Source organism: Lepidochelys kempii, chromosome 13, assembly GCF_965140265.1.
Source record: "Lepidochelys kempii isolate rLepKem1 chromosome 13, rLepKem1.hap2, whole genome shotgun sequence".
Taxonomy (NCBI): Eukaryota; Metazoa; Chordata; order Testudines; family Cheloniidae; genus Lepidochelys; species Lepidochelys kempii.
The window spans coordinates 7,431,735-7,446,099 of NC_133268.1; the positions used below are offsets into that span (position 1 = coordinate 7,431,735).

The following is a 14,365-nucleotide window of genomic DNA, read 5'->3' on the forward strand; positions in this document are numbered from 1 at the left end:
CAGATCATCTACAAACATCAGTTTAATCCAGGTAGCTATCTTAGCATCAACTTATAAAGAACTTTAGTCTTCTTCAAATTCTTTGTGAATAGGACTTTTTTTTTTTTTTTTTTTTTACACAAGTAACAATTTATTAGCCCTCTCCTGTAGGCCCCAATCCTGGAGTAAGATCAAGCCCCCGAATGCTGTGGTTTGACAAGCCTGGCTCATTAAATTGCATTAGTGACTTAGGCAAAAGTGATTACCATTTTGTGCATACAGTGGGCATATTAGCTACATGCATAGAGACTCACCTGATGGAAGCAGAATTTTGGGATAAAGTCTATTTTTTTTTATTTTTGCTGGATACTTAATGTTATGTGTCTTTAACAAGATTCAGATAAAAGCAAACATACAAATAGGCATTGCCAGTAGATTACATATTTTTAACCTCCATTGCTTTCCCCCAGGGCAGCAAAGGTTCACACTGATAAGAAATGATTAAATTCCAGTGTCTATCTTGGAATCCACTTTCCCTTTTAAAAAAGAAAGATAACAATACTGGAGAGAAAAGGTCAGAAATACATTCACCATGAAAGCAGTCAGCAAATTCGTTCGCTCTATCCATTGTTCAAAAATACATGGCCTGACTTTTCTATTACTTCCACTGGTTTTATACTATCTTGCTACTGTTGCATTGACTTCAGTGGAGTGACTCCTCATTTATGCCGTTATCACTGAATCTAGCCCAGTGGGTTCTATCAATTACAATTATTGCTAACTCAGAAGAAAGCTAATTGCGAATGGTCCAAGATTTTTTTTTAATATAAATCTCTTTTAAATGTGGGACCCAGTCAAAAGTTAAATTTCCAGCTGGGGTCGGTGACTTTAAATCCACTGATATAAAATTAATTCAGCCATGCATCAAAAGAGAAGGCTGGAGATGGCAGGGATCCAGGTCCTTCTTGAATCCAAGATTATCCAGGAACAGCTCCTTAGTGAGCTTTAGAAATGCTGGTATTTTCAGCATGTGTAAACTGGACACAAATTAGGACTATAAGTAGAACTGGACATTGTGTCAAAGTCTGCCAATATTTTTCTATAGCTGACAGCAGAATCATGCTCTGTGTCTTCTTCCTTTACACTAATTTCCCCCTTCTATTGTTATTATTTGATACTGTGGTCCTCAGTACATGCAGCAAGGCCAGGATTTATCTACTTTGGGACCTGCACAGTTTCCTCAAAGTTTCAGCCCCTGGCTGCCTGGGCAACTTGGTCAGCATTCAACCCTTCATCACATTCTTGCACTCCCACTTCTTGAGCTGTCACCAGCTGCACAAGCTCCTTCCCAGCGTTGTCTAGAATGTGCACCTTTTGGAAGATGGAGGAGAAAATCTTAGCAAGCAGGGCTACAAAGGAGGCCCTAGTTTTGAAACTCTTACGTGGGCAAAACGCCCATTGTCTTTGATCGATGATAATACATAGCACATTAATAGTGGTTTTTCATCTGTAGATTTCAACATGCTTTACAACAGGGATGGACAACCTTTGGCACACAGCCCATCAGGGAAATCTGCTGGCATGCTGGGCCGCTTTGTTTACCTGCAGCGTCCGCAGGTTTGGCCAATCGCAGCTCCCACTGGCCATGGTTCGCTGTTTCATGCCAATGGGTGCTGCAGGAAGCGGTGGCCAGCACATCCCTCAGGCCCGGTCCGCTTCCCGCAGCTCCCATTGGCCTGGAACAGCGAACTGCGGCCAGTGGGAGCCGTGATCGGCCAAACCTGCGGATGCTGCAGGTAAACAAACCATCCCGGCCCACCAGCAGCATTTCCTGACGAGCCTCATGCCAAAGGTTGCTAATCCCTGCTTTACAAAGGTGGGGAAGCATTATTATCCCATTTTGCAGAGAAGGAAACCAAGGCATGGAGAGGGTAAGTGTCCTGCTCAAAGTCACACAGCAAGACAGTGGCTGAGTCAGGGATGGAACCCAGTCACCATTCCTGTAACAGACTGTGTGGATGGACTTCTGTGTCTATGTGAAACATCAGTGGAGGTCTGCTCACATCCAGTCCATCGCAAGATCAGGGACCAAGTCTCTTGGCTCTCAAGCTGGAGTCCACTGCCTCTACATGATCAGCCTCCAGTAGCAACAATTATGTATAATTATACACATGGCTCTATTAATAGCTATGGAACTGTTGCCCACAGTGCGTGAAATTTGCCCCCGTGCATAAAAATCCTATGCTAAGTCATACTTAATTGTTCTAAGTAAGGTGAATTTCACCCAGTATCAACAGAAAGCCAGAGCAGATGATTACCAAAAAGCATTTTAGGTACTAGATTACGTAGAGCCAAGATTTCAAGACGGCTGGAAGTTAAAGTCAACAAAGTTCAACCAGGAAATACGATTAAGACATTTTGAGCAGAAAGGACAATTAACCTTTGGAACAGACTACCAAGGGCTGTCATGAATGCTCCATTGCTTAAAGTTTTTAAATCAAGACCAGATGATTTTCTAAAAGAGATACTCTAGTTCAACCACAAGTTGTTGGGCTAGACTCCGGAATCACTTCATGAAAGCCTATGGCCTGAGTTATGTAGATCAGGTGATCAGATTGCAGGGTTCTTCAGGTCTATCTCACTTTCAAACAGAGCCGGAAGGGTGTGATCTTTACATGCCATGAAGGCTCCAGTGAAGCAAGGTACACAAGGAGTGGCTGTCCAGCTGAAATAGTCATGCTTTGCTTAAATCAGTTCCTTAAAATTGTTTTACCGTTGTTTTTACTGTAAGTACACTGCTTTCCAAACAATGTGCAGAAAGGAAACTGTTTCTTCTGGCATCACTCTCTTCTTGACTCTCCCCAAAGGCAAAATAAGCTTATGATTCTTCCTCTTACAAGAAATACTATGTCAGCTTTTGGCTAATTTGAACACTGCGGTCACGGTGCACAAAACCACATTATTAGCCAGAATTCTGCATCCTGAAAACCCCACTACATATTGCATCTTTGTCTCATTACATAGGCTTTTGAGAGGACCCGAATTCTGGGTGCATTGCAGCCTCCGACTCCAAATGCAAATATCAAATCCCCAGGTTGCATTCACAGCTGCAGCAATTGCACAAGGACACTAGGAACTCCATCCTGCAGAGCTAGGGATGAGAGGTGTGACAGAGTAACACTGAGTCAGCAATAGGGGCTGCTGAGCTTGACATTTGGGTGGTCACAGTACCATAGGGTGAAGTAGAGTAAAGAGAGGAGTGGGATGACAATAACAATGTGGCCAATAGATATCATGAGACACTGAGCAGCGGGTCTGGAACAATATGGTTTTCATAGAAGCCCCGGGCGCTTTTTAGTCAGTGGCTGGCCTCAGGACTGCCTCAGCTGTAGGCTTCTACAGTGGCACTGGACTGGAAGCAGGGGACACTGAAAATCCCAAGTGTGGTCTCTATGCATTCACTGGGTTGCACACAGACACTCTGACTTGGCCACACCCTGTCTTCATCTCCCTGCATGCCCGTTTCTCCCTCTGCTAGCTGCCGTTTCTTAATGGACAGCCGTCTGAGTCTAAATTATTAAAAATCACACCATCGATTTTGTAGCAGATTTCCCCTTTGATTTCAAAGAAGAGAGCAGACAGCACATTATGACCTTGAATTGTTAAACCTTTCCAAGAAATTAAAATTCACATAAACCAGTGACCATATGCAAACACAGATCCATGATTTAAACAAACAAACAACAAACTTTATTCCAAGGGCCAGAACACAGGCTTAAAAGACACAAACCCAGACAACTTGTAAACCTCCCTGCTTCCGAGAGGGCATTTTCAAGTCACAGAGCCATTGATCAGATCTGTGATTCATTCCCATGGCCAGCCAGCAAATTGCTGCCAAATGGTATTTCTTCCTGAGACCGAGGAAGAAACAAGTGTATAATGTTCTCATTGTCAAAGCAAAACATCTGCTGGAATTCGGAGTGGTTTGTTGTCCGTGTGTGGCAGTGAGAAAGCCTGTAGATCATAGTCTCCACTGTCTCTCACACATGGGAAATTATAGTATTACACAGCAGCTGTTGGAGGATACGTTTACTCGGAAATCTGAAATCTGTCTTTAAAGGATTCTTGCCTTCCGTGAAATAATAGTCTGATTTTCATTTATGGTACGAGAACATTTTATTGTTGTCCACTAAAGGCTAACGGGGCAAGATACAGACCGGCCCTTTGAGTGTTAAAGGAGATGAATACAATGGAAGAAATCCTGCCTGCAGTTATAAACATAGATGGATGTAACGGAGGGCAAAACTTGGTCTACTCTCCTTCTCCATAACAAACTATGGGTCTGATTCTGCCAACCTTGTTCACCTTATGTCGGATTTATTCACACAAGAAGTCCAGTCAAGGTCTATGCAACTTCTCACAGTAAGTAAATAATACTCAAGAAAGAAAGAATCTGACCCCCTATGTGATCGAATGTGAGAAAAACTTACACTTAAAAAACTGCACTGTTTAAAAAAAATGTAAGGCTGAGATATTCAAAGCTGCCTAGTGAACATGGGTGCCTAATTCACATTCATTGTAATTCAGTTTTTTTAGGTAGCTTTGAAAATCTCCCCCTAAAATACTTCTTTCAATGTTTTCCCTCAGATTTTAGGAAAAAAGTCCAAACAAATGGGTCACACTCTGATCTTGGTTACCCTGATGTCAAAGGAGTTACCCTGGATCGACACTGGTGTAACAGGAATCAGAATCTGGCTTCAAGGAGCCAGCTCCTCAGTCCAGAGTAAGTCTACTCCAGCAGTGCAAAGAGGACTTAAAGCTGCCTTCAGGAGGCTGCTAGGGATTCCCTTGTTATAGGGGAATCCCCTGGCAGCATAAAGGGCCATGCCATCCACTCCACCCTCATTCATCTAGGGGATGTAATGCAGAGCTGGGCATGGGAAGAATGCACTACCCGTTAGCAATTCTGGACCAGCAGAATGACCCCTCTGGCGCCATTCCAGCTGAAATGAGTTGAAGCAACCCCTGCACCTGCTCTAACTTGCACCAGGAATCAGGGTTGAGTCCATGGTCTCTATGTGGCCCCCAAAATGGAAGAAATTTTAAAACAACAATTTTTAGAATATCTTAATGTTTTAAAGTTTGGCTTGAGGTGGTTTTCTGGGAAGGGTATATTTAGGAACAGAAAAGGTAAGCACTTTTGGGAACACTTATTTCTTTATCAGGTGCTATTCTCGTTTATCAGACTTCTATAGTTTGTCTTTATTTTACTATATCTTTGACAGCTAGCAAAATGAAAGTCCTGTCTCATTGCCACAGTGTGTTTCGAGAGATGTATTTCACAAATGTGAAATTGTATCTCTGGAAATACAGAAAAATACTTTTGCTAGGAATTTCTTCAGACAGACCATAACAAATCCTTATGTATCTCCTTTGAAAAAAAACAAAATATGATCTTGTTTTCTCAACATGTACAACTACCTCCTTTAAAATCAATTAAAAAAACCCTTAAGTGTTACAAGTTCCCTTTTCTTCTTACACCTGTTATCATTCAAAAAAAACTGTCTTCAGTTCCCTCAGTTTGACATTCTGCAAGTTTGCATGGTAAAAGATTGTTCACGCCACATATAAAATATACATTATATTTTAAAATTAGGGGCTAAGTCACCCCTGGGACAGATCTCTGTAAATCAGTGGGATTACACAAGGGATAGAAATGGTCTAATGTGTTTAATTACAATGGGAATTTCAAAGACTAATCTAGATGCTTGCCATGCTACTGAAAAGTAAAACACAATACAATTAGAATAAAAAGGATGTTTTGCACTTATATTGCGCTCCAACTATGGATCACAATAGTTTTTAAACTGCATTAAACCCCTAAGAGACAGCTAAATACAATGACATTACTTTTTGACACCAGCAATATGGAAATCTTGTGTAAAAGGTTAGCTAGCTTCTGTCCAAACAGAGGTTTAACATCAGAAAAACTTTTCTATGTAAATATTAAATGTTTTGCTTAAACAGTCCACCTACTTACCTCTCTGTCTTAGGTATTTCCAATGCAATGGCCACTGTAGTAACTAAGGACATCGTGCAAACCCCAATGAAGTCGATTACAGACTGTCCATTGACTTCAGTACTCTTTGAATCAGTTCTTATGTCAAATCAGTACATTTCCTATCATGATCGCCAAAGTAGGATGGGACATGTTTGGTTGGGAGTTGTAATGGGATGGAGTCTTTGACTCCTAGTAGGTCATTGTTTCATATAGTGATGAATATGGTAAAGACTGAATATCATGGCCAGCCAGTAGCTCTTCAGTGGCCTGCATGAAAGAGTTGGGGGTGGGGAGGTTGCTCCATCTAATTTCTAATGGACAGATGTCCACATAATAGAAACCATCATAACAATGGGTCTGATCCAATATCCTGCCGTGGATGCTAATAGACATTGGATTAGGCCCAATATGGTAGCTGAGGTACATTGGCAGAGCAGTGTATGGAACTTTGAATTGTCATTGCTTTGCACATCTCACTCTGAAGATAAATTACTTAAGACCAAGATCCTCACAGGCATGTGTGTGCCTAATTCCCTTTGAAATCAGTGGAAGTTAGGAGCCTAAATATCTTTGAGGATCTGGGACTAAGATTCTGGTGCTGTCACTCTGGCATCTTTCATGGGCTCTAAATTCACTAAGGCCAGAATGGAGCTATGACAATTTATGTCACCTGAACATTTGGCTCTAAATTGCCTTAATAACAACAACAAACAGGAAAGAGAAAGTGGTTCAAAGGTATTAAAGGAGCACACGACAGGCCTGGTCCTACTACCATTGAAATAAAAATTAAAACTCCAATTGGCTTCAAAGGCTGTCACCTTGAAATGCCTGCCAGGGGGACTTTGTAACTAGTATGGAGCAGACCCACCTTAAAGTAACAGCACTGGAAGGACGTGATCTTATATACCATAAAGGCTGCAGGGGCATCAGGTTATGAAGGGAGTAGGGTGACCAGATGTCCCAATTTTATAAGGACAGTCCCGATTTTTGGGTCTTTTTCTTATATAGGCTCCTATTACCCCCCACCCCAGTCCCGATTTTTCACACTTGCTGTCTGGTCACCCTAGAAGGGAGAGACAGCATTAAAAGGGGAATCTTTCCTTTGATATCATACTCTATTTGGCTAACCACCAAGCCTGCAACAAACTAAATAAAAGCATTCGATGACGTGAGCTGTAGCTCACGAAAGCTTATGCTCAAATAAATAAAAGCATTGTGATTCTTCCGATTAGAACAAATACAGTGTCAGCTCTTTGCTAAATATTTGCATAGGAGGATCTCACTAAGCATTACTATATTATTATATTAACCAGAATTCTACATAACGGAAAAACCCTCTCATTGCATAATCACCTTGCTCCACACTTCACTGACAGCAAGACGGCATAGTGATTAAGGAACAAACTGGAAAAGTCAATGTTCTATTAATGCTACTCCAGTGTGTTCTGTTCATGCTACTGAAACAGAATTCAAATACAATGCCCAAATACTCAGTTTGTATTCCTACAGTAACTGTGCCTGCATAGTAGGGACTCAGTCCTGCAGGGGTCTGGAGGAGGTCTTGTGAGAGAGCGAGAGGTTGCTGAGCACGGGGCTTTGTTACTCAAAATCAGGGTGGATAAAAATCAATGATTTTTAAAAAAATAAAATAAAAAAAATTGGATTTTTTTAATAAAATGCTTTTTGAGGAAAAACGCTATCTAAAGATAGTTTTAATTAAGATACATTATAGCTCCACAATATCTCATCATGGAATAGGGATTATAAATTCTAATTCTATAGTATAAGACAATATTCATGTAATGTTTAAGGAAAGTTTTGTAAATGAGTTCCAATAGTTCATGGATTAGGGACCCAATCTTATGGGGTTCCAGGGGCTTCTGTATAGATTATTTAGGCTAATCTTTCTATCTACCCAATGGGACTCAGTGCTCAGTCTAAAAGATACCATCAAAGATGCTTAGTTTTGCAGTTCTCAAACTGTGGATTTGTGTCTCCAGAGATAACACGCTTGTTAACAGCAAAAATGTTTTTAAATAAATAAAAAAATGATATATAGAGGTGAGAAATAACAGACCACAATCCTATTGTCCCTCTGCAAATTTGTTTACACAGAGTCAATCCCTTACCTCTCTCTAAAAGTGCAAAGTTTCAAAAAGTTCAATGAATAGAAGAGTGTTGGGGACAAAATAGATTTGGACAAGGAGAAGAAGTCTGGAGATAAATGTGAGATGGGAGGGACAGGCAGTAGAAACAAAAGTGAAACTGTTTGAGCAGCATATTCCAGAAGTCTTGAGGTCTTTCTGACTGTAGCCTTCATTGATTTGAGATCTACCATACCATTCTCTCACTAGAAGGGAAAACCTATAATGGCAGCAGGCCATAAAAGAGACCCAGTTTGGGTCTCATCTGAGTTGTGAAGAATATGTATTAAGGTTATAACAACGCACAAGAATACACTTTTATGTAGAAATCCATGATTAAATCGAGTCTGCCTGACTAGTGATTTAAATCAAATCCACCCTGCTCATAATAAAAGTGAAATAAACCAAGGAGAGTGATCACTGCCATGTGTTGGCTTGACAAGAAGAGTACGATCAGCTGAGATCATTCTAAAGCGCTATGCCATCCACTCCACCCTCATTCATCTAGGGGATATGTTAGGGTGGATTAGACATGGGAGGAGTGCACTATGTTCTAGCAATCATTTTAATTTATTTATGGTGCCATGGTAGTGCCTAGCGGCCCCAACCACAACCCAGGGCTCCATCATGCGAGGTGATGTACACACACATAATAAAAATACAGAGCTTGCCTTGGTGTGTTTGCAATCGATGCTCACACGGCACTGAGTAGTTGGATGCTAATTTCTTTGCACCCTGGGGTGCTTTTCCATCAGTGACTGGCCCTCACACTCTGTCTGCTAAATGCAGATCTAAAGTAGTAGCAATTACTCCTTGTTGGCAGTAGGAGAGATTGAAAATCCTAGCTGCTATGCATGTGAACTGAACTCACGGGATTGCACTCACTCTCTTTGCCATGGTCACCCTGTGGGCCAGATTCTCTTCTGGTGTAAACCACTGTAGCTCTAGTGACATCAATGAAGTTTCCTTATGTCACACCAGCTGAAGATCTGGCCTTCCGTCTAAACCTTCCCTCCCCAGCATGCCAACTCCTCCCCAGTCAAAAGCTCTCATTTCAGAGCACACACCGGTGTCAACTCAGGTTGCTGAGCTCATTGTCCTGCACTACATGGAAGCCTCTCTGCACTTCTGAGGGCTGAATCCTAGAGCTTTGGCTTTGCACTTCTTTCAGAAGTACTGAGCCCTAGGTAGGGTGACCAGAGAGCAACTGTGAAAAAGTGGGACGGGGGTGGAAGGTAATAGGTACCTATATAAGAAAAGGTCCCCAAAAACGGGACTGTCCCTATAAAAATGGGACATCCGGTCACCCTAGCCCTAGGTATATGCATACATTCATTGCAATCATCCCAGCACCAAAACCCTGGACACATTCTTTTCTGCGCATCCATTCCCATTATTGCTGATTACCAAGATCTATGCCGTATATATACAGGGCTCACTTATATCTCTTTCTACTCAAGTGATTCTGCACAATGAAGGGTTGGTGGGTTTTCTTTAACATAAATTCATGCCCATAACAGCAGTGTATACACCAGGAAACAAGATATGAAAAAAGCTGAGGGTCGTGTTAGGATATCCCCATGCCTGGGTGAAAATGACCAATCTGCACAAAGATGCTAATAGCCATGCTAACCTACCTCACTGGAAGCAGCGTGGAGCTCACTTTGCTAATGCTAAAGGCCATTGAGATCTCAGGAATGCAAACTATGATATGAACATAATTATGATTAATAATATTCCAACAAATAGACTAGCTTTGCAAAGTATAGCTAGAAAAATCATTTGGCAGTTGCTGCACTGCGATTACTGCTTATCACACTGAAATAGCATTTCCCCCACCTGTTATGTCTCATCTTATACTTAGATTGGAAGTTCTTTGGAGCAGGGACCATCTTTTGTTCTGGTGTTTGTACAGCCCCTAGCACAATGGCATACTGATTCCTGATTGGGACCCCTAAGCAAAAAGACAACAACATACATCGTAATTGATGTGGGTCAAAAATATCAAATGACAAGATTTTAGTGAAAATAGAACCTTATTCTGAAAATCCAGTGACGTTTTTTTCGTGGAAAATTATCAACATTTTTCCTTTTTCTTGTGAAAAACATCATGCTTTTTTAGATTTTTTTTCATTTTTAAAATAAAAAATGTGATTGAAATGCATTTAATTTTGTTTTCAGTAAATTACAAAAACTGAGAAACAGTTCAAGAATGTTTTCAATAAAACCAGAGTAGGGGATTTCGATTTGCGAAAAATTTTGAAACCATTGGAAAACAGATGAAACAAAAACAACTTAAAAAATTTGATTTTTGTTCATGAGAAAAGGTTTTTCTTGCATGACAAGCCCTAATAACAGATTTTGTCCCTTTCCATTGGGAAAATTACAAAGGCTGAGGCCGGGAACTCCATGGGATTCAGCTCAGGGAGTTTGCAGTCAATTATATACTTGAAGAGAAGGGTATTGGGTGAAGTGAAATGGGCAGGAGTCGTAGCCTCCACTTCCAATGGATTCTGATGTTCCAAGACAGAGGAAGGCAGAGCAGAGTGTAATGGTGTGTCTGCATGGAAGGCTGGCCCCAATTTTCCCTTGGCAGTGCAGTTTTTTTGTGGCAATCGCAACTGTAGAGGGGCCAAGAAGGAATTAAAGCCACTGAAACAGCATTAATTTTCAATCAGGTATCTACTCAGATTTCTGTGGGATCAGCCAGGGATGCCACTGCATAGAACAGCTGGTCCACTATTCCACTACCTCCTTCCTCCAGCAGCTCTAGAATCCCATCAAGCCACATCCCTGCATGCCCCTTCAGGAGTCTATATGCTCGCAAGAAGGGATGGTGCAGTGAAGTTTTATATTTATGCCCACAAGGACAGCCACTGGATTGGCATCCCCTCTGCCCATGGAAGAAAAGCAAATGATCCAATTCATGCTCATTATAAAAATGGTGCTGTGCTCTGATTGACAAAGTACAACAAGGAAGAGAAAAGATAATAATGAAATAACAATAGTCTTGCATTTTATTCTTTATTTAACTATAGTTATTGTTGATTTAAAATTTGGAACATTTGAATGGTACCTTGTGATACCATTGCATTGATAAAAATATTGCTTAAAAAAAATCACAGAAAACATCATGGAAATTGAAAAATTTCAAGATTTTTGACAAATTTTTTGCCAGAGATTTTTTTTTTCGGAGGGGGGGGGGAGGAGCCATTTTCCAAGTTAAAAAATGTTATGCAAAAAAGTCAACCAGCTCTTTGAAAAGTATTAATTATTATTATTACAATAAGATAAAATACCTTCATTATTGCACTAGAGTATTTCTACTTTCTAGGAGATCATATAATTTCATTAATACCAAGCTCAAAGCATGATGACATCTCAGTATGACATGCATTCTGCCTGATTTGCCTGCTACTGAATCAGCCCATGTATGAGGTAGTAAAATGTTCTGTGCTGCTCATAATGGTGTGAGTTGAAAGGGGACCTCTAGTGAGCCATTAGCTCCCACATATTACCTGGCAATCCGCAATAATGCTAAAGGAAATAGAGAAAAGGGTGCGTAACATTTGAATGTGGTTTGGGTGATGTATCGTAGATCTAAAAGTTTCCAAGTGGGGCAGTGATCTTTCATGATTCATGTTCTGGATTTTTTGCTTATGCCACAGGATTAAATTTAGGGCCAGATGCTGCTCTCACTTACACCAGAGTTAATCTGGAACTAAACTAAGGTCTGGTCTACATCTAAAGATTAGATCGACCTAGCTACCTCGCTCAGGGCTGTGAAAAATTTCACTCCCTGTGCAACATGGTTAAGTTCACCTAGCCCCCCACTGTAGATGCACCTATGTTGATAGAAGAATTCTTCTATCAGCCTAGCTACCACCTCTCGGGGAGGTAGATTAATTACATCTATGGAAAAACCCCTTCCGTCGATGCAGGACACATCTACACTGCAGCACTCCAGCGGCTTAGCCGCAGTGCTGTGGGTGTGCCACTTTGGTGTAGACATACCCTGATTTACTCCGGTGTAAGTGAAATCAGGATCTGCCCCTTTATGGGAAAGTTTTTAATGTGTCTGGGTTAACTCCATTGGGCTCCACACAATTACTCCTAATGTACACTGGTCTAAGCAAGAGCAGGATCTGGCCCTTTATGGGAAGCTTTTAAGCTTAATTTGATCATTAACTCAAGGGGGAGAGGGGGATGGCAGGAACTGCAGAGTAGGTAGAAAAAGAGATTCATTTCCTGACAGAGGCTGAGGCAGGCGATTGCCTTGTGGCAACAGCAGGTGCATGACCGAGAATAACCCGACAGACACTCCTTGCTGAGTGCCGGAGCACAGGCAAGGCTCCCTCCCTTGCCTCAGTTAAATAAACCATTAGGCCCCTCCATCTCCATCCCCTTCTCTGTCATCCTCTTGTCTCCTGGAAAAACAGCTCAGAACCCCCAGCCCCCGCCAGGGCCCAGCGCCTGGGCTGAGTGTACACTTACCACACGGACGTGCTGCGGGAGGAACAATGCTGCACACTACAGAAGCAGGCGGCTTTCAGAGCATGTGGACGCAGTGCTGCGTCTCCCATGCACCCTCACCCGGCTTCAGCGAAGGTTTCTGAGGAGAGGTGAATGTCAAACCATAAGGTCACCCAGCTTAACATTAATTCAGCTCAGATATCACTGTCCCGCATCTTTACCCCCCAAGTAGAACACAAAACTGCCCCATCAGCATGCAGACCAGTGGCAAAATGAAAAAAAACAGAGCTTAAAAGACCGATATATGCCTATTGGCAGCCCCTTCCCTCCTGTTCTATTCCCACAAAATAACCCACAGCCAATTATCAGAAATTATAACAAAACATTGTTGCTGGGGGGGGGGGTTTCCCCACTGTCTCTTTCATAACATGTCCTCCTCCTCCCCTGAGGTCTCAGCCCATCCCAAGTGCTTTGTGCTCCCTCCCAGACACACCCAAAATTGAGCTATTTAGTGACCAAAACAAAAATCAATAAACACCAAACAAGCCAGGATTTTGCCCAAATTGTGTGGCCTGATCATGCTGCTATAAAAACAGGGAGGGAGGTAACGTAACATCAAGTGCTCATTCATTTGGTTTTTTACTACAACTTTGTCCGTCACCCCAGTTCCTGAGCCACGTTAATACATTATTTAAATCTACATCATTTAAACGGGGTGCCTAGGCTGTACCGATGGCTGTCTGTTTTTCTGTATCCCCAGAGCTAAGTACATTCCCAGACAGACCAGGCTATGGCCATACTATCCTGTGGAGTAACTGCTGCGCATAACCTGACAATGAGAACACACAGCTCCCATTCATTCTGCACTGCTGCACTTGATCAGCCATTGAAAGCAGAATAAATATAAACTCATCCATGCTTATTCCATACCTCTCCCCAGCCTGTATTTCCTGCCAGCCCTTAGCTGCCACCCTCCCTCCCTAAGGCTGCACACCTTGACCATTGACCCCCTCAGGGAACTGAAAATCATATTCAGCAGAATAGATGATCAGACCTCTGAGTTTTGCAATAAACCTCATCACAAAAAGGACCTAAATGAAAACAGGGAAGAATAATCTGGATCCCTATAATCATTATTAAATAGTCACTATATAGATCATTTATTACCTTACAATCTATTACACTGTCTCTGCATTATTCTATACACACTGTACTGAATACCCCATTCTCCCCACCCAGCCAGCCATCCACATGTACCTCCTCCTGGCCTCTGGCAGCTGCTCTCTCCCTCTGTGCGCCAGTTTCTATTTCTCCCTCCCTCCTTCTCCATTCAGCCCTTCTGGAGTCCCAGATTCTAGAAATGATTGATGAAGAGCCAAACCAATCCAGGAGGATTTAAGGTGGTGGCCTTATCCCAGCTGGACCAATAGAAACGCATCCCCAGCGCAGGGTGACTTTAAAACCGAAAGTGGCAGCGAAAGAAAGAGAAACGACGAACCAAGACGCCCGGGGAGGCGCGGGGGGGACTTGTGACTGGGGGTCACCCTAGGGAGAGGAGGATGGGGATAGGGGAGAAGGAAGAGAGGATGGGGAAAGGGAAGAGAAAGTTGGTGAAGGGAGGGAAAGGGGACGGGGAAAAGGAAGAGAGGCTGATGGGGGAGAGGAGAGAAGGATGGGGGGCAAGGGAAGGGGGTGGACGAATTCAAGG

At 42.2% G+C, this 14,365-nt stretch overlaps 1 protein-coding gene across 3 annotated transcripts in view; it reads right to left on the reverse strand.

The window, feature by feature from the left end:
• SLCO4A1 (solute carrier organic anion transporter family member 4A1) overlaps nt 1-14,000 on the reverse strand; it is a 45,560-nt gene extending 31,560 nt beyond the window's left edge. Inside the window, exons 1-3 of one of the 3 annotated variants that reach the window (XM_073309121.1) lie at nt 13,915-14,000; nt 12,679-12,796; nt 10,024-10,138 (exon numbers count right to left, since the gene is read on the reverse strand). The gene's annotated coding sequence lies outside the window, so the exon portion shown is untranslated. Of the gene's footprint in view, nt 1-10,023; nt 10,139-12,678; nt 12,797-13,824; nt 13,883-13,914 lie in introns of those variants that run through there. The other 2 variants (XM_073309120.1, XM_073309122.1) reach the window with 2 other exon arrangements.
• Between the last annotated feature and the right edge of the window lie 365 nt (nt 14,001-14,365).